This window comes from Sus scrofa, chromosome 11, assembly GCF_000003025.6.
Source record: "Sus scrofa isolate TJ Tabasco breed Duroc chromosome 11, Sscrofa11.1, whole genome shotgun sequence".
Lineage (NCBI taxonomy): Eukaryota > Metazoa > Chordata > Mammalia > Artiodactyla > Suidae > Sus > Sus scrofa.
In genome coordinates this window covers 21,149,944-21,175,267 of record NC_010453.5, presented here as the reverse complement: position 1 = coordinate 21,175,267, position 25,324 = coordinate 21,149,944, and the positions used below count along the sequence as shown (strand labels likewise).

At 46.7% G+C, this 25,324-nt stretch overlaps 1 protein-coding gene across 2 annotated transcripts in view; it reads right to left on the bottom strand.

The window, feature by feature from the left end:
• Positions 1 to 25,324, bottom strand: part of LCP1 (lymphocyte cytosolic protein 1) — a 97,040-nt gene that overhangs the window by 48,276 nt on the left and 23,440 nt on the right. The window contains exons 2-3 of one of the 2 annotated variants that reach the window (XM_005668417.3): positions 13,338 to 13,402; positions 11,075 to 11,185 (exon numbers count right to left, since the gene is read on the bottom strand). The gene's annotated coding sequence lies outside the window, so the exon portion shown is untranslated. Of the gene's footprint in view, positions 1 to 11,074; positions 11,186 to 11,286; positions 11,593 to 13,337; positions 13,403 to 25,324 lie in introns of those variants that run through there. The other variant, XM_001929138.5, reaches the window with a different exon arrangement.

Sequence of the window (25,324 nt, the reverse complement as noted above, 5' to 3'; positions counted from 1 at the left end):
GCGGGATCCTTAACCTACTGAGTGAGGCCAAGGATTGAACCCACAACCTCATGGTTCCTGGTCGGATTCACTTCCACTGCGCCATGATGGGAACTCCAACGATAATATCCTTGTTATTTATATTGGGATGGGGTCCAGGGACAATAATATTCTTGTTTGACAATAGTATTCTTGCACATCCTTATCTTCTCCCTCCCACTGAAAGTTACAAACATCAGAACAAGGCAGGGGGATGCGTCAAGTTTATATAAAATCACCTTGCGGGAAAAACAACTTTGAAGAGTTGAGAAGGAGTCTCATGACGAGAGGCGGGTGTCCCTGGGCAGTCTGTGAACCCGCCCTGCCAGCCACCAGAGGGCTCTGTGTGAGGTAGCCGGGCCTGGGCTGGGCTTCTAGCAGTTTCTGTAAACCCTGCTAGCTCTCACTCACGCTCAGGTCTCTGCCTAAGTACACGGTGTCTGACCGGGGGCTGAGTCCTGCTGCGGTGTGAAGACAGAGAGGGGTGGAAAGGAGGGTAGAAGCAGCCCAGATGCACAAACTCAAGGTACCAGGAAGAGACAGGAAATAATCAGGAATGGGTTTGGTTAAGAGTTCACCTGAATGTAATTCACCCATCACATTCATCCTCTGGCAATTCTAAGTATCTGCCACTAAGCGGATTCATATATTTACTTGTGTAGTTCTCTTTTAATTAATTTTTTTTTTTTTGGTCTTTTTAGGGCTGTATCTGCAACACATGGAAGTTCCCAGGCTACAGGTGGAAGCCGAGCTGTAGCTGCTGGCCTGTGCCACAGCCACAGCAACTCGGGATCTGAGCCACATCTGAGACCTTCACCACAGCTCACGGCAATGCCAGATCCCCAACCCATTGAGTGAGGCCAGGGATCGAATCCACATCCTCATGGATACTAGTCAGGTTCATGAACTGCTGACCCACAACGGAAACTCCTGTATAGTTCTTCTTTCAATAAACACCTACCGGGTACCCTACTATATGCCAGGTTGTGGGTTAGATGCTGGTGCTGCAAGGGTAAGATAGGGGCCTGGCCTGTTTAGCAAAGGAGCGAGACACCAGTCACTGTGATACAGGGGGACTTTTTAAAGCCACGGGAAGCGGGAAAATGGCTTTCCCCTGGGAAGCCGAGCGTGGCATCCTGGAAGAAGGGACATGTGACCTGGACATCCAGAGACGAGGAGGAGACTTTAAGATCAGACTTTTTCCCTCATTCACACAGGAGCACGGACGCTTCCTTCACTCTGCCTGAGGGGCGAGGGGAAAGCTTCCCCCCAAGAAGGAATACTGACCCCCGAGTTAGATCTTAAAGAACCAAGAGGAGTTTGCCAAAGAGACAACATGAAGGGCACCCTGCAAAGGGAGCAGAAGCCCACCGAGAAGATGCTGGGGGTTTGGCAGGGCTGGCCGGGCCGGGGGGGGGGGGGGGGCGGGGGGGGAGCTCCGGGAGAGTCACGTGGTTCCTTTCCTCTCGAGCTCCTGCTTCCAGACCTTGCCCCTCGCTTTCTTCAGCCACGATGCTCAGATGCTCACGGCGTTCACTGCCCTCATACGAACGGCCCTCAGCCTTCGCGAACAACGACACGGTTCTGCGAAGAAGCCACCCGGGTTGCTCTGTACGGACCCAGCTTCCTCCGGACGCCACCGTCCGACAGAATGGCCCTGCTGCGTGAGGAGGGGACCGGACACGTTCGAAAATGGGAAAACGGGGCTCGGAAAAGTGAGGTTGTTCCCCAAAGTCTCAGAGTGACTCATCAGAAAAGAGAAGTCCAGCCTCCGGAATCTTCGTTTGGTCTAACCAAGGTATGGGAAACACACAAATCAATTCACAGTCAAAGCTTTTTTAAAGATTAAAAAACCCCACAAAACCCCTGGAGATGCTCCGTCCGTGAAATGTACTTTCCGTCTCTGACAGGTGGCTGGAGAGGAGACTAACTAAGGGGAGGCGTTTCTTCGTGTTTCAGGAACAGCACGGGCTTGGTTGTAGCTTCACCTGTGTCAGAACACGACCCACTTTTCTCCCGGTCCAAGTGGGTGTGAAGGCATTGCAGCGTCCACAGACTGCATCGCAATGCTAACGATCTGCTTTTCCCTTATGAAATTAAGCTCGCTAAATACATAAAAAAGGATGAACTAGGAAGCCACAAGAGACAGTGGAAGGATGCTGGGTTTTCTGATGCAATGGCTTCTTGCTGTGTGCTTGAGTCCATGTTACTTAAGTGTCTGAGCCTTGGTTTCTTCATATGTAAAACAGGATTATTATCGATGCAGACACAGGGCTCACTCCACAGCACTGTGTTAGAATGAAATTAGATAAAGTGTCTAAATTGTATACAGCAGTGCTTGGTGAAGGAAGGAGGGAGAGAAGGAAGGGAGGAAGGAAAGAAGGGAAGGAAGGAAGGAAGAAAGGGGTGAGGGAGAGAGGGAAGGAAGACAGAAGAAAATAAAAAAGAATGAGAACTTTTACAAAATTACCTTGGGGAACAAACCCAATTTCCACTCTAAATTGTATGAAATATAGAGTCACCGCCTAAAATTCACACTTAATTAGATGCATGATACATGTGTGGGTGGGTGTAGGCCTAGTTTTCACACCGTTGCTTTATCTTCAGATGGTCTTAGCTTGGCTTGTTCTGGCTCCTCTACCACTTTTCTCCTCAGAGTCTTTGAAGTCAGTTTCAAAAGGTCCTGCGGAATTGGGAGATGACACCAACTACAGAAGCCACCAGCACTGGTATTGGCTGGTCTCATGTTGGGCGGTGAAGGGGCTCCGGGCTTAGCCTTGCCTGAAATACTTATTGTGGAAAGTACCTTCTAACAGTTGAGGAAGTGTGGCCAGAGTGGGAAGATGTACAGCAATGTTGAGAAAAAACCTGACCGCATCCACTGTGAGTCATGAAAAGAGAAGAGATCTTGGGGGACCTCTGACAAAGACCATTGGGCTACATCTGCTCAGTCTGAGGCACACATGCCAGAGCTGGGGGACCAATTCTGTTAGTGGCTTCTCTACTCTGTCATCCATGCCCTAATTCTCCAGGCATTTTCTCTATTGTACTTTGAGCTGAAAAAACACTTAGGCAACATACAGAGGATATCTGTAGACTAGCAATGACAAGAGAAACTTCTTTTCATTCTCAATAATGTGACCTCATTTCCTCTGGGTTCTTGGGGTGGTTCTTTCAGAATTTCTAACGACACGAATGCTCGCAAAAAACAAAATGCACAGTTACAGATAAATTGAGGCAGAAATTTGTATCACTTTGATGGACTGTTTTGGTGGCAGCCACAGTGTGGTGGACAAATATTTATGAACACCAATTGAATAACAGGATATGCTATAACCTTTCTTTTGCAAAATTTTAAATAATGAAATAGCCTAATCCCTTCATAAATCTCATTTTAAGGACTCTGTATCATGAAATCCTCAAGCATGTATTTGTTTTTCACATACGTTTGGTATGCCAGCAGACCCAACGAAAGTAGAGGTGGGATCTCTGCCTATTGGAAAATTATGGATAATCGTTCAATATCCAATCACTGAAAGGCATATTTAGACTTATGGGAAAGGAGCTAGTGGAGCATGTTAAAAACACAATGCGATTTCAACAGGCACGGTCTGCATCTTTAAGAAAGTGTGGAGACTAAAATGGAGAAGAAGTAAAGTGTGAATCTGAGCTCTGATGGGCTCTGTGACCTTGGACTTGGTGTCCCGGAACCTCAGTTTGGTCATCTGTTATAAGAAGGTGATGACCTCAACCTCACACAGCTTTTGTGCAGAAATATAAAAGCGAATATATGTCAGGGGCTCAGCACGACGCTTAGCGAAGAGCGAGGGCTCAGTAAGTCAGCAGCGATGGTGAGATGGTGAGTGGAGCCGAGTGAAAGACACACACAGACTGAGGAAATGGGAAGCGGGAGAGGAAATGGACCCAAGAGCAGCCCCAGGGAGTAGACAGCACTTTCCCCTACTTGGTGGATGAGGAAACCGAGCTTCAGGAGGCCTAAGAGACTTGCGCAGGCTCCACATTTAGCAAAAGGCTCCAGAAGGAACCAAATTTGCCTCCCAATTTGTTCTCCTGTCTTTATACCACATGTGTTTATCTCATGCACAGAAACTGCAGCCACCAAGACTTGCCAGCTTTAAAAAGCTGATGTTATAGGCGCTATTTACTGCATTCTACTTAAACACATTATATGCAATCCCCAGACAGGTAAAGGGTCCCGACTGTCCTCCTTTGTGGTCACAGGAAAGCAATGGAGAATCGGGAATATTGTGATGGAAAAATCTCAACTTGAAAGACAAAAAAGGAAAAGAGGGAAAGGAAAAATCTGAAAAAGGTCCTTAAAGGTGCCCAGGATATTGCACCTTTCCAAAGGGAAATTTTTTTCAATGTTATAAAGCACTGGAAATGGAAGGAAGGTTCGTTCACATCCTTGAGACGCAGAAAAGGGGGCTTGATGATGCAAAACTGCGTACATGTTGCCCATTTTTTCCCTACTTTCTCTTGGCATCTATTATGTAGCTTTCTCCATAAGGACTGGATATCCCACCCTTTTTTTGTCTTTTCAGGGCCACACCCACGGCCCATGGAGGTTCTCAGGCTAGGGGTCAAACTGGAGCTGCAGCCACCGGCCCACACACAGCCACAGCAACGCGGGATCTGAGCCTCGTCTGTGACTATACCACAGCTCATGGCAACGCCAGATCCTTAAGCCACTGATCCAACCAGGGATCAAAACTGCATCCTCATGGATCCCAGTCAGGTTCATTAGAGCTGAGCCACAACAGAACACCTAAATTCCACTCTTCTTTCTTAATCCGTCCCTCCTGGTGAAGGTGCTGTGAGCTGATGATGATGGCAAGGAAGTACAAAGGATCTACAGTTTTTAAAATGCTACACCTGAAGCTAATGAAGATGCAAGTCTAATTCCAAATTCGGCCTGCGGAACGGTGATGGAAGGAAGAGGATGCAAATTTTATACAAATGCATCTGTGCGCCTCTTTACTTCATACGTTTGGCTAAATATTGGTGACCACTATGAGACTCAGGGATCAAAATACAGGCTATCATTTAATTAGGAAGTAACTATGCCATCATTCATTCACTTCCCTCTTGAAAGTGCAACCAGAGGAAAAAAGGAAAACAAATTATCTGGGAGATGGCAATTCCTATGCAGGAATAATTTGCCTGCTGAATTTGGCATCTTGGCTTTTTTTGCCTGTGAAGAACGGAGTCTCTTTTCCATTTTAGGCATCAAGAGGGTGTGTGTGTGTGTGTGTGTGTGTGTGTGTGTGTGTACACGCATTCGCACATGCACCCTTGCCAGGGTGGGGAGGAGAGCACGAGGTGGCGGGAGGGAGAGGGAGACACACAAAGAGACAGCGTCAGGGCGTGTCCATCTGTCCCTGGACCTGGCGCGGGACTAAAACAAGAATCAATGCTGCAACCACAAAACTGTGGCCTTCTTTGCAAGTTCCTCAATTTACCATCTAGCTTTTTCCTTCCGCCAGAAAAAACAACTGGCCATATTTGAGAAACAAGCCTCCTTAGAACTTAAAGCGGAGCTGAGGCAGGCGTGGCTCTGAGGTTGAGCACAAGTTATTTTAACTCAGTGAAGTGGGTCACGTTTTACCTCTACTCTAACTCACAATTCAAACAATCTTTTTCCTGCTTTCACAGTTTTTAGGTCACTTCTATTTGGCCACTACTATGTAGTTATAGATATGGGTGCCAGGGTATAAATACGAAACCATGAAAGGTATTTGTATCAATCACAGCAGACAGAAACTGGGAATGCCCCCTGACTAAAGTGTTCTGACCTTCTCTGACTGAGAACTTTCCAAAGCTTTGGAGGGTCGAGATTGTGTTTTGAGACCCAAGCACAGGCCTAAAAGGGGGTGAAACCCAAAGAGTCAAGTGCAAAGAAGGGCCGGGTGAGTAACTGGTGATGATGAGGCTGACTGGTGATGAAGAGTCTTTAATAAAAGCTATTGGGGTACAGATGCATTTATCTGGGATAAATTGGGATTATTTGAGCTCTGCTCCAGGTTTTAGGTACAAAGAAGCACTGTGGTTTGCTATCTGTTTATTCCAGGAGCTTTCTCCTGGGATTGGGCAGCTAATACAAAATTGAGTCCATTGCAGAAAATTAGGAGTTCCGGCTGTGGCACAGTGGGTGAAGGATCCAGCATTGCCGCAGCTGCAGCTCAGATGCGATCCCTAGCCAGGGAACTTCCATACGGCACAGGTGTGGCCCAAAAAAGAAAGATAAAGAAAAGGATTTTCATAGAAAAAAGAAAATTAAAGTAATAAAATATTTGAATGGGTTAACGTGCCTTCAAATATGAAGATATCACCAGAAGCTACCTCACAGAATTGTTGTGATGACTAAATGCATTAATAGGTCAAAACACTTAGAAAAACAGTTCAAAATGAATAGTACAGGAAGTTCCCATTGTGGCTCAGCAGTAATAAGCCCAACAAGTATCCATGAGGATGTGGGTTTGATCCCTGGCCTCCCTCCGTGGCTTAGGGATCCAGCGTTGCTGTGAGCTGTGGTGTAGGTTGCAGAAGGGGCTCGGATCTGGCATTGCTGTGGCTGTGGTGTAGACCGGCAGTTGCGGCTCTGATTCAACCCTTAGCTTGGGAACTTCCACATGCCGCAGGTGTAGCCCTAAAAAAGCAAAAAAAAAAAAAAAAAAAAAAAAAAAAAAAAAAGTAGTACAGTCTTAGCTATTATTATCAGCGTGATAAATTGAAATGCTTTGTTCCCCCTCTGCTGCTTGCAGTAGCTTACAAGAGGGAGCAATTATGAAATTACTGGGAAGACTGATGTAATGACTAAAATTGACAAACCAAAACAGCAGGAACAGTCAACAAGCATAAGGAAGTTGAGTCAGGAAGGGACTGGGGAAAGCAATGGGGAAATGCCATCTGGGGAGCCCAGTGGCCACAGCCCCTGCAGGGAGATGCTTCTGATCAGGTGGTAACATCTGAGAACCTCAAAATGAAAACAAGGGGAAACAGGACTGCTTTTGATTGAAGAATTGCGTTGCCATCTGGCAAACAGGGAGACTTGAAAGTCTTGGAATCGCCTCGCCCTGATTCCTTTTATATTTTGGTGGGCTCTGATTCTCTGCAGGGTTCAATATGCGGATGGAATAGCATCATTTCATTTGATGATATCTGTAAGCTGGGAAACCAGCAGATGCCAAAAAAGTCCCAAGAAGACAGTTAAATGAATCTAAAAGAGTGTCACTTGGCTATAAAATCTGCTACTAGTCGTAAAGTCCAACGCCTTTATCATCTGACTTTATAAATTTTTAACTCTTCATAAACACAATCTTACAAGAAAATTTCTTAGTTTCATTTTGCCTAACCTGATTTAAAAACTCACTTGCTGCCTCTCTGGTGTGTGCAGAGAGGGGCCTTTGCTCCTTAGGCAAGAAGAAGAAGTTGAATTGAAAACTTTCTGGGAATAATGCAAAGTGAATAAGTAAAAATTAATGATACGGTTTCTGTGCTCTTGGTCATCAAAGAAGCCCATTATCAGGTGCACAGTTTGGGTCAGGGTAGCTAAGTCTGGGCTCAGTGGAAGATGTAGACTAAAATAATGAGATGGATTTTGCCTGTTGGCTCTGGTCATTGGACAATTTCTTAAATTTCTTAAAGTCAATCTCTATTTAGTGCTTTTCTTTTTTCTTTTTTTTTTTTTTTGTCTTTTTGTCTTTTCTAGGGCCGCACCTGCGGAATATGGAGGTTCCCAGGCTAGGGGTTGAATCAGAGCTGTAGCCACCAGCCTACAGCCACAGCAACATGGAATCCGAGCCGCATCTGCAACCTACACCACAGCTCACGGCAGTGCTAGATCCTTAACCCACTGAGTGGGGCCAGAGATCGAACCCTTGTCCTCATGGCTCCTAGTCGGATTCGTTAACCACTGAGCCATGACAGAAACTCCCTCCATTTAGTGCTTTGAGGCTAAAATGAAGAAAGGTGCTTTGGCAAAAAAAAGGCAACATGTTAGAATACAAAATACTGTATTACTATTGTATCTTCTTTCATAGCAATCACTGGGGGAACTCAGTAAATATTAACAAGTGGAATGCTTAAGAGTTCCATTCATATCCAAGGAGCTGAGAAAAACAAATTAGTAAATATTATAAGCACCTACTAGGTACCAGGAGAGACAGAGGAGCTCAGGCTGCCAGCAAATAAGGACTTGAAATGAAGACAATACAATGACTGCTCTACTTACTCTAAAATCAAAGCATTAAGCAAACACACACAGAAGAAACAGTGGAAACAAGGACGGTTGGGGCAGGGACCAGTAGGAAGAACCCTCAAAAGGACACGTTTCTTGCAGTGAGCCTTAAAAAATGACCAGATGGTTTACAAATAAAGAAGAAAGCTCTTGGAAAAACCGTCGGAGAAGTGAAAGAACGTGGAACTTTCTGGTGGCTTGTGGTCTTGTGCACCCAGAATGTGGGGGGGTGGTGAGAGGATGGTGGGGTGTCGGCCAGAGAAGAAGGAAGTGACAAGAAATAAGGCTGGGGAAGTGGTTGAGGCAAGTTTGAGAAGGCACACAGCTCTTGAGTAAAATTACGCATTAGTTAAAAGAAAAGACTTCATTTGTTATTCTAAGAAACCTACAATGATAGCTCTTGTTGAAGAAAATTAAAATGTTTCTGGAGTTCCCTTCATGGCTCAGCGGTTAATGAATCTGACTAGTATCCATGAGGACACAGGTTCGATCCCTGGCCTTGCTCAGTGGGTTAAAGATCCGGCGTTGCCATGAGCTGTGGCTCTGATTCGACCCCTAGGCCTGGGAACCTCCATATGCTGGGCGCTTGGCCCCAAAAAGACACACACACGCACAAAAAAAGTTTGGGGACTTTACTGCAATTTTTTCTTCTCTCTCTCTCTCCTAATCATGAATCTCTTTAGTCAGCTTCAGAACGAAAAGCCTGTAATTATCAATATCTGGGAAAAGTATGCTAGCGTGAAAGAGAGGCAGAATGGAGCCTGAAAGCCTGGCTCCCTCCTGCCCTCGCCCCCTCCAACAGCCCAGTGGCCTTGGGCCGCTTCTGCCCAGGGTCTAATCCCACTGTTCATCTCTAAAGGTAGTCGGGGGATTCAATGAACGCATGCATAAAGAGTGCTTTATTCATAAGTACTTATAAACATCAGGCGTTTTTACTACTTCTTCTGCCCTCTCTGATTTAAATAGATACATCCTCTCTGATTGAAATAGATACATCTGCATCGAGTGGCTTTATTCATAAGTACTTATAAATATCAGATGTTATTACTACTTATTCTGTCCTCCCTAATTTAAATAGATACATCTGAACGAGAAAGTTGCTTGCTGGCCTCCCACTCCCCAAAGCGTTCAGCAAACGAATCAGAAATGGCCTTAGGAGTCAGATATTGTTTCCCAATTGTTACCGATTGTTCCCAGGCAGAGTTTATGAAGGAGACACAATGTAAACTGTGACAAAAGAGAGCAGCCCTGGGATGGCTGAAGAAATGCCCCACCTCAGCAGTGTTTGTTCAAAGGGCACAAAGACCCAGAAGAAGATTCCTCCCTGGTGTTTCTGGGAGTGAACGAGAATGAAGAGGAATGGATAATTTTTAACATATCAGCTTTAACGATCTCAACTTGATTTGAATGAAGAGACTTTTTTCTATTTTGAATTAACTGTGGCACAGTCCCTTCTCTTTCCTCCCAATGTAAGGAAAATACAGACAGATCTTTGCATCCTAATTCATTTCATTCTCATTCATAGCTTTACTTAAAATAAGACACGGCCTATTTTTAATCTTGTTCTCTTTGGGGGGGTCAAGTCCTCCTCCCCCATTCCACATTTTTGCTCGTTTACAACTATTCAGGTGAGACACAGCAAGATCCATGACCACATTTTCAACTTCAGGAATTCACATTTAGAGGTAAGCAGTGAAGCCCATTCCCACTTGCCTATGCCGATGCTCTCTACACTATTTTATTTAATAGAAACCAATCAGGACACGTTTATGGAGATTCAAAATGGAGGAGGGTGTGGATAAACCACCTTTATGTATGTAATGATCATTTTTTTAAGGTGTCCTGAGGAAGTAATTTCAGAAAACCCGTTGCTCTACTTGATGAAGAAAACCCGGGTTGGGATGTGTTTGCTGACAAAGGAAGCCTTTTCCAGTGTTTCTCATCTGCCAGGGTCCTTAACAATGGCTGAAGGATGACAATGCTGATGTTACAAGATGCAAAGTCTATATTTCAACAAAGTTTCTGAACTACATGTCCTCCCATGTCAGCTTTCTGAGACTTTCTCTTGCAGACAGAAGCCTTTCTTCCATAACTGAACGGTCATTGGGCTGCTCATAAGGTTAACAGAGAGTTCAGACAATTCTACAAAACAGTACAATTAAGCAGCCCAAGTGGCTTTTATTTTGAGAGAACAAATGGGAAAGAGGCAGCCTCTGATTCCATGTGGTTATTAAGCGCACCCATTAAAAACCGTTGGCGCCAAAAACCAGTATCGCCCTCAGTAACACAAGACTCAAGATGTTACTGTATCCACTAACGTACAGTAAAGGCGATTTTTTAAGAACACCGGAGCCACAGGAGCTAAAATTAAACTATCCCCATTAGGCCAAGGAGCAGCACTATCTAAATGATCGATATCCACTTTCCTGAGAACATTTGAAAGTAGATAAAAATCACAGTAAATAGCCTCCCTGAAATAAAGCCATAGAAATAAATCAGAACAAGACTTGGTTTAAAAAGGGAAAAAAAAAAAATCATTGTTTTTGGAGGGGTGATAACTGTGGGGAATTGGAGCAACCACCCCAGAAGGCAAAAGGGAGAGGTCCCGCTCTGGACCGGCGCACAAGGTGGCTGCAGCTTTGCTGGGTAATTCAGTGGTGGCAGGGCCAGGGGACAGGTGCTCAGATCTCCAGTCCCCTGGAGGCAAGATTCACGATCCCGAAGAGCCAGCACCGCCCAACAAGCAAAAACACCATAAGCACTTAGAAATGACAAAAAGACATAAAGAAACTTTACCTGGTAGCCAAACTGTCCTCAGCGGTACTGGCGTGTGCCCAGAACCCCTTCTTTCTGATCTGCAGAACAACTCTGTCAACCCCGGGTGTGTGGTCACAAGGCAGGAAGTGACTAGAATGACAAATCATCAGCCAGGAAAGAAATAGATTTTGTCTTTATAAGGACATTTTAGTTAACTTTTTTTTTTATGTCCCCTCCCCCACAAAAATCACCTGACAGGTCACACTGAAATTCAGAAGCCTCTTCCCACTTCCTCTTTATAAGCATTTCTCTCTCTCCTTCTCTTTCTTGCTCCTCTAGCTGTCTCGCAGGCAGGCACTGGGCTACTGAAACCTGTCTGATTTCAGATAACAAGGCCAAGGTCAGCCTTGCTACCTGCCCTTCTAGCTCTGCCCCTAGTTGCCCATGCAATGTCCCGGTGCCTAGCTACTGACAGCGAGGACGAACAAATGATTCACTTTTAAGGAAAGAGCCTAGGAGAGAGGGGGTGCACCCCTGCAACAAGCTAAACGCCATCTCCTTGGGAAAGCCCCGCCCCCTCGAAACCAAACCCCCCCCTTCAGAGTCCCCGAACAATGATCTTATTGGTGCAAACAAAAACCGATCTCTTTAAGAGGAAGGGCCCAAAAAGGAAGGCCACCATATTATTTACTCATTCTTTTATTTATAGAACACCTCTGTCCTAGGGAACTCCTTAACCCAATTCAAGATTTCAATTATTTAGGCGTTTCCTATAAAGCGCACCAGGGGAGCACGAGGGCAGCTGCTCGACCTCAAGGGCAGCTCGATTCCTTCTTACAGACCAGGTGTATTTTTTTTAATGCATATTTCATAACATTTGCAAGAGAATTAAAACAGCTTGACTCTAGGCCCAAACCCTGAAGGAATGCTTATCCTGAGGGCTCATTCTCATCTTCAAATGAAAGTGCTCGAGCCGAACAGGTTGCAAAGCTGTGCAGCATCCCGAGTAAGCTGACCAAACCTTCTGTCTGTCTCCACCTTACCCGGAGCCTGTGCTCCAGCCAGCCTGCTACTAAGCGATGCGAATCTGGGGCTGTGCTCCAGCCAGCCTGCTACTAAGCGATGCGAATCTGGGGCTGTGCTCCGGGTTGGATGGTGAGCTGAAGATGCTCTGAACGTCCTGTATTTTTGAGGGGCCTGGGACCCCCTCAGCAGGTACTCTGGTTGGGGACGCGGGGGGTGGGGGCTGCCCTTCTACTTCTTCTGCTTCTTTGATTTCTCCTCGAGAAGGCGCCTGCCTCCAACCAAGCCATTCTGGTTTTTCTACTTCATTAGCCAGCGGTGTACCAACAACGTCCAGGTGAGAACCCTAGGGGGCCCTCCTGGGGGAGGGGTGAGCAAAAGAGCAGGAAGAGACAGTGGCGTTTCGGTCCACTCTAGATGTGGCTCCTGTCACAGGGAAATGTCTGCCCTCCCGGGACTCCCCAGGGAAAACTAGGGGTGACGCTGACCCTGCTCTCTCCTCTGCCTCATTACTCCCAAGTAATACAACACCAGGGATGGGGGCGGGGTGGTCAAGAGGCAGGAAATTCTTTCAGGACACCGGAGACACAGCCAGGCCGCGCCGTGGCAGGACGGATCACACCACGAAGCAGCCAGATGCTGGTGGTTTTCACTCTGGTGTGAAAAGTCATCAGGACCCTCCAGCAGCACAGATAATGTCTTGATAACGCCTTTGTCTTTTTTGTTCAATGACCGCACCTGCTGCATATGAAAGTTTCCGGGCCAGGGATTGAACCTGAGCCTCCACAGTGACCTGAGCTGCTGTAGTCAGATTCTTTTTTTTGGAGTGTTTTTTGTTTGTTTGTTTGTTTTTTGTTTTTTTAGGCTTTGTAGGGCTGCACCTGCAGCATATGGAGGTTCCCAGGCTAGGGGTCAAAGCAGAGCTACAGCTGCCAGCCTACACCACAGTCACAGCAACGCAGGATCCAAGCAGCATCTGGGACCTACACCACAGTTCACGGCAACGCCAGATCCTTAACCCACTAAGTGAGACCTGGGATCAAACCTGCCACCTCACTGTTACTAGTCAGCTTTGTTTCCCTTGTGCCACAACGGGAACTGCTGTAGTCCGATTCTTAACCCCCCTGTGCCACAGCGGGGACTCCTCTTGATGGTTTTCAGGATGAAAAAAATGTGAGATGACTGTGGTTCTCCCTAATCTGCTTCCCTGCAGTTCCAGGGTGGAAGGGAAGTGCAGCGGCAACACTTCCTAAAGAAGAACAGAGACTCATTTCGTTACCTGGGAGGAGGAGAGCAGCAGCATCCTGTGCCTACTGGTGCCGGCTCATCGGTGATCTGAGGAATCTAAAAGAAGAGCAAGATACACTTGTGCGTGGGCTCAGCAGGTGTCTGAGCACCTATCTGGAGGCTGTGGTGATTCAGAAATGAATAAGACATGATCGATGCTCTCAAGGAGCACAGAGTCTGCTGAGGAGAAAAACATGCAAGTAAATAAATGCCGTCTACTTTAAAAGGAGTGAAAGAGGCAGTGGCTCGTTGAGCTGGAGGCAGATGTGAGCAGAGCTGACATTTCAAGAGGGTGAAATGGGTGATTATGTCTAGCAGCTGGTGCACGTCAAACAAAGGACAGCAGACTCCAGGAGACATCGAGAGTCTAGGAGATAAAGCCTTTGAACCGTGCTGCTTGCAACCACCCACCTGAAGGAACCCTCTACTCGCGCATCAGCTCAGCCACCCACCAACCACCTCACCCACATCCGGGACCACGCCCTCAATCGCAATCTCTCTATCTGCCTCGCCCTGCCACCCGGCCACCCAGCGGCAGGCAGCTGTTGAAGTCATAGACCAAGGCTTTGTCAGCGAGGAGTGTTTTATCACTGTCCGTGTTCAGAACTTGCAGACTGATTGGAGTTTGGTTATTTGGATGCTCTTTACTGAGCGCGGCCCCCCGAGAGCCCGCACGCAGAGAGGACCTCTCCCACCTCCCACCCTGCCATCCACACGCCTCTACTGCCACCTCTGCCACTTCACCGGCCTCTGCTTTGCCTTCGCTCTACCTCCACTGCCCTGTTATACCCCACCCGGCTGCTCTGGAGCCCACAGCCTCAGTCCCTAAAACCACACCGGCTGCTACTCTCTGGCCACTGAAGGCTGCTGCACAAGCCCCCAAAACATAGACCTGAAATGCTACAGATTCAAGCAGCTCAAGCTGCTTGCCGTTTTTGTTTTGTTTTGTTTTGTTTTTTTGGTCTTTTAGGGCCGCGCCTGAGGCACATAGAGGTTCCCAGGCTAGGGGTCAGATCAGAGCTGCAGCTGCCAGCCTACATCACGGCCACAGCAATGCCAGATCCAAGCCATGTCTGCAACTTACACCACAGCTCATGGCAATTCCAGATCCTTAACCCACTGATCCAGGCCAGGGATCGAACCACCATCTTCGCAGATCCTAGTCGGGTTTGTTACCACTGAGCCACGACAGGAACTCCCAAGATGCTTGCCTTCTTGTTCCATCTCATTAATTCCTGAGAGCAAGTATTCTCAACCCCTAAAATCCGATGCCTAATTTTGTGTATATAGACTTCCTTTCTGGGTCCATCCTAAGTATTCATCATGGTATTAAAGAGATCACAGAGCCCAAAAGTTAGACATGTATTCCAAACTTTCTCCTCTTGCCTCACTTTCCTATTCAGCCCTCCTGCATCCTTTCCTGGCCTGAGATTCCTGCCCCTGGCTTACTGAGTCACGTGGCATGAGCTTCCTTCTCTGCCTCCTTGACTCGGACAAGGGCTCTTCTCTTTCATTCTTAAAGGAGCAGGTGTTCTTCTGTCTTCTTAAAGCCAATGGTTCCTCATTTTAATCCTAATCTTATATATTCTACTTACTTGGATACATTGCTCTGTCAATTATCTCACCTTCTCCACTTCCCCTTCAGGCACACTAGGAATCATTTAGAGGGAAAAAACAGCTCTGCCTCCCCCGATATATGATGGACGAGGGAGGAGAGGAACTCAGATGATTACAAACTCCGCCTTCATTAGAATGTCCACTGTGGCCAAGGACGCAGATGAGTGACCAGCCAGTGGTACTTGGAACCATGACAGGAGAAAAGCTGGGTGCCCCTGAGACCACACAGCACTAACCCAGACATGGGGTCTGCGAGGCAGGCAGAGGGATCAGAGCAGAGTGATTAAGAGTAAAGATGCTGGGAGTTCCCTTCGTGGCTCAGTGGAAATGAATCTAACCAGGATCCGTGAGGACACAGGTTCGATCCCTGGCCTCACCCAGTAGGTTAAGGATCCAGTGTCGCCGTGAGCTATGATGTAGGTCACAGACGAGGCTTGGATCTAGCGTTGCTGTGGCTGTCGTGCAGGCTAGCAGCTGCTGCTCCAATTCAACCCCTGGCCTGGGAATCTCTATATGCTGCAGGTGCAGCCCTAAAAAGACAACAACCAAAAAAGGGAGGTAAAGAGGCTGAGCCCACTTGTCTGGTTGTCAACCCCCAGCTCTAGGACTGTATTACTTGTGTGGCCTTGGGCAAATTATTCCATTTCAGTGGCCTCAGCTCCTTCATCTAGAAAGTGGGGAGAAGAAGAGTGTCTGTTTCCTACAGCTGTTATGAGCGCAAGGGCCACTGATAACACGCAGAGAACTTGCAAGAGTCTGTGACACAGAGCAAAGCCTATCTCAGTTTAACTGGTCTTTTAATACTTTCTTGTTTTCAAGCCACACCCATGGCATATGAAAGTTCCCAGGCTGGGGTTGAATCGGAGCTGGATCTGCCAGCCTACACCACAGCCACAGCAACACAGGATTCTTACCCCACTGAATGGCCAAGGATCAAACCCAAATCTTCATGGATACTAGTTGGGTTTGTTACCCCTGAGCCACAATAGTAACTCCTTGATATGTATATTCATCTTTTTGGGGCCTCAACCGCAGTATATGAAAGTTCCCAGGCCAGGGGTCGAATTGGAGCTGCAGCTGCCAGCCACAGCCACAGTAATGCAGGATCCAAGCCATGTCTGCAACCTACACTGCAGTTCACCGTAACACCAGATCCTTAACCCACTGAGTGAGGCCAGGGATCGAACCTGCAACTTCGTGGGTATTGGCTGGGTCTATTACCACTGAGCCACAATGGAACTCCTCAAAGTCTTTTTTTTAACTTCTTTACTTGTGAGGTGAAGATTTGACCGTCTCACTCCCCACTGACCCTAGCCCTCCCACCAGCCTCTAAAGCAGGTTATAACACCTTTAAACCAAGATTCAGTTGTGACAATGACTATGTAAGTATTAATAGCTCAGTTATGCAGAGCAAGATCTTCTATTTCCTTTTTCCTGTACCTTTTTTTAAAAATCATTTGTTAGGTTTCTATGTGGGTCATCACTGATTCTGTACCAAACTCTCCAACAGAACTAAAATGCACAGAAAATGGATCCGCTCCTCTTTTGTCCTCTTGGAGAGGTGCTTCCCACAGCCCCTTGTTCTGCTGTCTGGTCCCACAGCCCAGTCCCCATCTAGAAGCTTCACCATCATCGTGGGAGCCCCCTTCTCCATCTGGGTTGGATCTCCTGTTTCTGGACCAAACACCCCCCACTTTCTTGGTCTATTCCTTTGTCTCAATGAGCACCACACCCTCAGAGTTCCTGTCGTGGGTCAGTGGTCACAAACCTGACTAGGATCCATGAGGTTTCGGGTTCAATCCCTGGCCTCACTCAGTGGGTTAAGGATCCGGTGTTGCCGTCAGCTGTGGTGTAGGTCAAAGATGCGTCTCAGATCTGGTGTTGCCGTGGCTGTGGTGTAGGCCGGCAGCTGTAGCTCTAATTGGACCCCTAGCCTGGGATCCTCCATATGCCCGAGGTGTGGCCCTAAAAAGCCAACAACAACAACCACAATAAAAAAGAACACTTTCTAGTAGATGCTGGTGCGCCTATTAGGACCCTGAGAAAGATCGCATGGGACAGAAACTTCTCAAGAGGTCTTGAAACAGAAAACATGCATAGTCTGCTCTCATTCTTGGGAGTCCGCACAATCATTTTCTCTCAAAATTCTGGAGGAATTGCTCCAGTGTTGTTCTTGAGAAGTCTGCTGAACTACGGTCTCTTGCATGTCATTTTTTTTCTTTCTTTCTGGAAATATTTAGGGTTTTCACTATATGGCTGACATTCCAAAATTTTAAGATATGTCTTAGGATGGGTCTGTTCCATCCACTGCGCCGGAGACTCAGCGGTCTCATAATTTGGAAATTCAAATATTTCAGTTCTGGGAAGTTTTCTCTCTCTTTTTTTATTTCCTTTCCTCTGTGTTTTATGTTCTCCTTCTGTGGGATTAGAATTACTTGTAAGTTGGGCCTCTTGGATTGATCTTCTCATTTTCCTCCGACTTTCTGAGTCGTGGCCTTCCTGTTCTACTGTCTGGGAAGACTGTCAAGGTTTTCTTCAAAACTTCTATTGAATGTTTTATTTCTTCTGCCAGTTTTTAAAAATAGCCAAAAGCAAAAAAAAAAACAAAAAAAAAAAAACAAAAAAAAAAAGGAGTTCCTGTCGTGGTGCAGTGGTTAACGAATCCGACTAGGAACCATGAGGTTGCGGGTTCGGTCCCTGCCCTTGCTCAGTGGGTTAACGATCCGGCGTTGCCGTGAGCTGTGGTGTAGGTTGCAGACACGGCTCGGATCCCGCGTTGCTGTGGCTCTGGTGTAGGCCGGTGGCTACAGCTCCGATTCGACCCCTAGCCTGGGAACCTCCATATGCCGTGGGAGCGGCCCAAAGAAATAGCAAAAAGACAAAAAAAAAAAAAAAAAAAAAAAAAAAAAAAAAAAAAAAAGCCAAAAGCTCTTTTTCTTTGAATTTTTTTTTTTTTTTTTTTTTTTTTTTTTTGGTCTTTTTAGGGCTGCACCTGTGGCAAGCTAGGGGTCAAATCAGAGCTACAGCTAGCTGCCGGCCTACACCACAGTCACAGCGATGTGGGATCCCAGCCGCATCTGCAACCTACACCACAGCTGACGGCAACACCGGATCCTTAACCCCCTGAGTGAGGCCAGGGATCCAACCTGCGTTCTCATGGATACTAGTTGGATTCCTGACCCGCTGAGCCACAACGGGGACTCCCTAAATCTTCCTTTTTTTATAGCAAGGTCGGGGCAAAGAATGCTTTGCTGCTCCTTCTCTAAACCTTCTACCAACCCTCCTGTTTGACAGCTCCATCCTGCACTCCTGCTTCAAAGGTACGGGGTACCTCAGAGTTCTGAACTTTGCTGAGGGTCTGTGGTGGCTGTGAAGTGTTTGTGTTGCCTTCTCACATTACAAGCTTCACACTCACCTTTGCCGTGTGTGCCTGGGCACTTTCCACAGTCCATCTAATTCTGGCCGCCAGCATTTGGCTGGCATCCTCGTTGCTGCCTCAGCCGATACTGGTCTCTCCCACTAGACTGGGAATCCCATAAGGCCAAGTGCTGGGTTTATTTTGTTAGCTCCTAAACTATACCTGGGAGTTCCCATTGTGACACAGCAGTAACAAACCCAACTAGTATCCATGAGAATGCAGGTTCAATCCCTGGCCTCGCTCAGTGGGTCGGGGATTCAGCATTGCCGGGAGCTGCAGTGTAGGTCACAGACGCAGCTCAGATCTGGTGGTGCTGTGGTTGTGGCCTAGGCTGGCAGCTGACGCTCCAGTTCGACCCCTAGCCTGGGAACTTGCGTATGCCCAGGTGCAACCCTAAAAAGCAAAAAAATTAAAAATAAACCATACCTGGCATTTTAAAACTATGTATTGAATAAACCAATAAAGAGGACTAAGCTGAGACGTGAAGGATGAGAGGGAAAGGAAAGGCAGAAATGTGCTCTAACCGCAAGACACTGGCGCGGGCAGAAGATCGTAGGGGACGGAAAGCAAGGAACACCTAGAACCTGACGAAGCTGAGCACATCTGCAGCGAGGAGTGCACGGCAGCTGGGGGTGGGGGGTGCAAAGAACGAGGAAAGCCTGGAGACCGTAGCAGAGATCGGATCCCCGTGGGCCTCCCAGCTGTGTTAGGGAGTTGGGGTTTCACCCAGCCAGCCCTGGGGAGATCTTTTAGGGTCTGCATGAGGGTGCTGCGGCTGCTGTAACAAAGCGCCACAGACTGGGGCGTTTAAAAATAACAGAAATGTATCGCGTTGTGGTTCTGGAGACGAGAAGCCTGGAATCAAGGCGGCAGCAGGGTGGGTCCTTCTGGGGTCTGAGGGAGAACCTGTCCCGTGCCCCTCCCCCGGCTTCCGGTGGTTGCTGGCGCTCTTCGGTATCCTGGGTTTGTAGAGAAATCACCCCGATCTCGGCTATGTCTACATTTCCCCTTTTTATAAGGAGACAGTCATACTGGAGCAGGGCCCATCCTCATGACCTCATCTAAATGTGATCATGTAATAACAAAGAGCTTATTTCCAAATAAGGTCCCATTCAGAGGCACTGGGGGTTAGGACCTCAATATCGTGTGTGTGTGTGTGTTAACCGGGGAACACAATTCATCACAGGGTCTTAAACAGAAAGTGACACAATCAGACCTGTATTTTAGAAAAATCTCCCTACTTCCAATGAGAAGAATGAGATGGTGAGGACAACAATCAGGCTATTCCAGACGCCCCTGCCTTCAAGGTGATATAAAGTGACACTAAGAGGTGGTGGGACAAAGAGTGGTGGGTAGATTCAAGGGACACTTGATCGGCAGAAAGTACGAGAAAGGACCAATTGAATATAGAGGATGAAAGAGAACGAATAGAGGGAAAGGAGGTGTCGAGGACGCCCCCATTTCTGGGTGGGAACCCGTACGGGGTACTGAGTAGGGTGCCACGCGATGAGACCGGGAACCCGGGGGGAGCAGTTTTGGAAGAGAGGATTCTGAACTTGGGAAATGCTACCTTATCTCCTCAGTTCCCTCACAGTTTTAATTGGGCCCCTCTTCTAAAACTGATCTGGGGAGTTCCCATCGTGGCGCAGCAGAAACGAATCCGACTAGGAACCATGAGGTTGCAGGTTCGATCCCTGGCCTCGCTCAGTGGGTTATGGATCTGGTGTTGCCGTGAGCTGTGGTGTAGGTTGCAGACGCGGCTCGGATCTGACATTGCTGTGGCTGTGGTGTAGGCCAGCCAATTGGATCCTGAGCCAGGGAACCTCTATATGCCGTGGGTGCGTCCTTAAAAAAGAGACAAAAGACAAAAATAAAACTGATCTGAAGGACTCTACTCAGTCTTACTGTCCTCCCCTTATGCAAGATTTGACACTGTTAACCACCCTTTCCTTTTTCCCACTCTCTTCTCCATGACTAATGATTTCCATTTAGTTACAAAATGAATTATTCTATTTCAAAAACTCGTTACCATCTCAAATACCTAAAACTGCATTCATCAGTCTCCCTACAGATAAGCCATTCCCCACCCGGTCCCTCACCTCCTCCGTCCAGCCAGGAGCGCGCCACTGGCCCAGGACAGACCAGAGTATTCTGGACGCTGACTTTTTTTCTCATTCCCACATGTGGTCAAAGCTGCATCTGTTTTCCACTCACAGTCTGTCCCCGTTTCGAGCTTTCTCTGCCTCTTCTACCTTGACGTAAGCCCTTACTACCGCAGCCTTGGGCTTCGAATCGGTTCCTGATTCGCGATGTCCTGCCTCACCTGTCCTCAACCCATCTGCATCTGGCACCGCGTTACTGTTCAGAAGCTACACCTCCCTCCCCACGCTCTCCAGGGCATCAGTCACCTGAGAGGTTGATGCCCGCTGCCAGGACAACGTCCACACTCCGCCCTCGGGCCGCCTTCCAAGCCTCATACTGACAACACAAGCCCTCTGGCACCCTTGAGCTGATCTGCGAACCCTCTGACATGCCCAGCGCACCTCTCACTGTGTCTCTCAGACTCCTGTGGTCTCCACTGCCTGCTCTCCCACTTCCCCTGTCTATACATCTCACTCACACTGCGAGAACCAAGAACAGGGTCGGCTACATAATTTGTGCATCCAGTGCAAAAGGAAAACGTGGGATTCTTTGTTCAAAAATTATTACAGGAGTTCCCGTTGTGGCTCAGCGGGTTAAGAACCCGACATCGCGTCCATGGGATGCAGGTTCGATCCCTGGCCTCACTCAGTGGGTTAAGGATCTGGTGTTGCCACAAGCTGAAATGTTAAGTCTCAGATGTGGCTTGGAAAACTGGCGTGGCTGTGGCTGTGGCACAGGCTGGCAGCTGCAGTTCCGATTTGACCCCTAGCTTGGGAACTTCCATAGGCCACAGGTGCAGCTCTAAAAAGAAAAAAATCAAAACATAATGAATTTTCAGATGTTCACAGCAGAGCGGGAAGCCAAGTATGGAGCTCTTTGAGCACAGAGCCCCACACGGCCCAGGCCTCACGCCCACAGAACCAGGCCCTGATCAAGAATAGTTCCTGGACTATCAATCTGTTTTTTCTTCTCCTCCTAAAACCTCTAGCGCTTGCTTATAAGCCATTCTTTTTGTTGTTGTTGTTTTGTTGTCTTTTTAGGGCTGCACCTAGGCATATGGAGGTTCCCAGGATAGGGGTCTAATCAGAGCTATAGCTGCTGGCCTACACCAAAGCCACAGCAGCACAGGATCCTAGCCGAGTCTGTAACCTACACCCAGCTTACGGCAACGCCAGATCCTTAACCCACTGAGCGAGGCCAGGATCGAACCTGCAACCTCATGGTTCCTAGTTGGATTCATTTCCGCTGCACCATGACAGGAACTCCTATAAGCCATTCTTGACACGGACTGCATGCTACCTTTCTTTGTCAGTTAATTTCCATGACCGTCTGTGTGTTTGTGGCATCTTTGCTCATTTTCAAGCTCTCATTAGGAACATAATATGCACCAAGCCCTCAGGAAAAAAAAAAAAAAACTCAGTTTCATAAACCTGAGGAGATTGCATTCTGGAAGTCTACCAAACACACTAACAATTATCATCCCCCGGGACAAACACCGTGACAGAGAGGGGCCCAGGGTGCCGACGGCACGGGAGTGGGGTGGCAGGCGGGAAGGCATCTTAGAAGACATAGAGGAGTTCCCATTGTGGCTCAGCAGTAATGAACCAGCCTAGCACGCATGAGAACTCGGGTTCGATCCCTGGCCTCACTCAGTGGGTTGGGGATCCGGCGTTGCCGTGGCTGTGGTATAGGCCGGCAGCTGTAGCTCCGATGCAACCCTTAGCCTGGGAACTTCCATATGCAGGAGGTGTGGCCCTAAAATAACCGGGGGGGGGGGGGAGAAAAGACATGGAGCTCAGTCTCCAAAAGCATGTTGAAGCTGCTCAAAGCAAAGGAGGGAAAGAGATGACGAAGGGCATTTGAGACAGAGGGACCAGCACATGTCAACAGCATGTGGATGTTACAGGCATCTCCCAAGTGAAATGTCAGCTGCTGGAGGACAGGAACCATATCCACTCCTAGCACCTAACACCATTCACTGCTCATAGTACAAATTCAACAAATATTTGATTAGTTGAAAAGGCAATTTTTAAAAAAATGATAGTCGATTGATATGTGGTGCTAAGAAGGCAAATTTTTTTAACAATTATAGTCGATTTATAATTGATTCTATAAACAGTATGGCATTTAAAAGTTAAACCAAAGAACAAAGCTAATTAGATGTTTTAAATTTTCATCTAAAATTCACTCTCTGAGCATGACAGTACTTTCAGAGGATGTATCCATGCAGCTGCCATATAAAGACTGATTCTCACACCTGTTTTCTGCTAATTTGACTGTCCTTTTCTGATGACAGTGCAATGAAAGCTGATTATAGCTATTATTTCCAGGTAGATTATAAAAGGAAGAAGGCTGTTCATAGCTGCAAATTTTATTTTCAGAAAATGTCAGGTACATAAAAATGTTATCTCTGCTATATTTCTAAGTATTAAAAAGTTGAATCCAGCAGACTACATGGATATATGATCATTTCCAAATTAGAGAATTTGCACATCTTTAGTTTATAACAACTCCCTAGATACTCACTGACATTTAATAACTCATTTGCATTAACTGAGTCATTAAAACAGACACAGCTTGAAATGTATGCTACTTCCCCTGCTGGAAATACAATATTTTCTCAACTTTTGTAAACAGATATGCTTCTGAGACCAAGTTTGAGACGCTCGCAACCACGAAGAATTGAAATACCAGGACAGGAGTTCCCACTGTGGTGCAATGGGAGTGGTGTTTCTGCAGCATCAGGATGCAGGTTCGGCCCCTGGCCCGGCACAGTGGGTTAAAGGAGCCATTGTTGCTGCAGTTGCAGGGTAGGTTGCAACTGCAGCTCAGATCTGATCCCTGGCCTGGGAACTCCTCATGCTGCAGGGTGGCCAAAAAAGAAATACAAGGACAAGGATTTTTAAATAAGCATATAGAAAACAGTAAAAGAAAAAGAGTGTGAATCATGTATTAAAATAGAAAGTCATAGGCTTTTAACAATGCAAACAAAAACGACATTTAAAAAAAATCTAATAAGAGAAGTATTTGAGGATGGTACACAGGAAAAGCCAAAGACTTGAAATTAGAAATCTCAAGCAATCTCACTCCTGGGCATCTATCCAGAGAAAACCATGACTCGCAAAGACACATGTACTCCAATGTTCGTGGCAGCACTATTTACAATAGCCAAAACATGAAAACGACCTAAATGTCCATCGACAGAGGAGTGGATCAAGAAGAGGTGGTACATATACACAATGGAATATTACTCGGCCATTAAAAGGAATGAAATACCAGCATTTTTAGCAACATGGATGGACCTAGAAACTATCATGCTAAGTGAAGTCAGCCATACAATGAGACACCAACATCAAATGCTTTCACTGACATGTGGAATCTGAAAAAAGGACAGACGGAACTTCTTTGCAGAACAGATGCTGACTCACAGACATTGAAAAATTTATGGTCTCCAAAGGAGACAGTTTGGGGGGTGGAGGGATGCACTGGGGTTGTGGGATGGAAATCCTATAAAATTGGATTGTGATGATCATTGTACAACTACAAATGTAATAAATTCATTGAGTAATAAAAAATAAAATTAAATTAAAATTAAAAAAAAAGAAATTAGAAATATCAGAGACAAATCCTGATTCCAGCGTAGGCTAACAGATCTTGCGTAAAGCATTTTCCCTTTCCTTAGCTGAACTTATACAAACATTAGAGAAACTACCACTTGTATCACAGGATTACTTTGAAAATTAAATGAGATAATATATACTAAACACACCTAACACAGTGCTCTTAGTGCTGAATTTTAATGGAATCTGATTTGTAGACTGTGACGTATATAAAGTACTTAACTATTTCATCATGTAATTCAGATTCATTCATCCAATCCATCTTTTTACAAGAATCAACTGGAACTGACTTTGCCTTCACCAGGGCCACACCTCACACTTAAATGCCTGAGGCAAACCCATCATTAAGTGGCCTTTATTCTGTTTTAAAGTAAAGAAACGGAAGCTCAGATGAAAATGTTTTGCTTTTCTGTTTCTCTCCAGTTGCAACATGAACATATTTCTAGCCGAATTCTCCATTCTTTAAATAGAGTTATGAATCAACTGCTAATTCTCTGCTTACGAAGCCCAAAGGATAGTCAGCAGAGTTTCAGGGAATTCATGTGACACAGTTTCTGGATTTCAACCACTCATTTATGAAGCAAGGATTTACTGTGTAGGATGAAGGGCCCAGGAAGGCTCACAACAAACCCAGGTCAAGAGACTCTTAGGGAATGTGCGCATTAGGAAGTAAAACAATGCAATAGGTGGTTTCAGATCAGTCTGATGGCGGAGAAATGGGATGGAGTGGGACGAGCCTAGAAGATGGAGAGGGCGAAGGAAGCCATGGCTCTTGACAGGTCCGAGGCAATAACTGCCAGGCCTAGCTGGTGGCAGCGAGCAGGAGAAGCAGAGACAAGCCTAGGAGATGTTTCCGAGGCTGACTGTCTACAGAGGATAAATGAGAAGATGAGTCAAGGATGACCCTGAGGCCAATTGGCTATGGAATTCAGGGAAGCGTGGGCTCCTGGACGGACTTGTGACATCTAGGGAGGACAAGGATGAAATCCACTGGGCCACACTGAAAAGGAGCCTGCCTGGGCACAATGCAAGCTCTGTAGCTGGAGTGTGAGGCTAGGGCAAGACAGAATATAGCGATCTGAGCCTCATGAGCACGGAGATAACGAAAACCATGAGATGGCGTCAAATCTCCAGAAGGAGGAAGCACTTAGAAGCACAGGAACGGAAGTTCAAGGACTGACA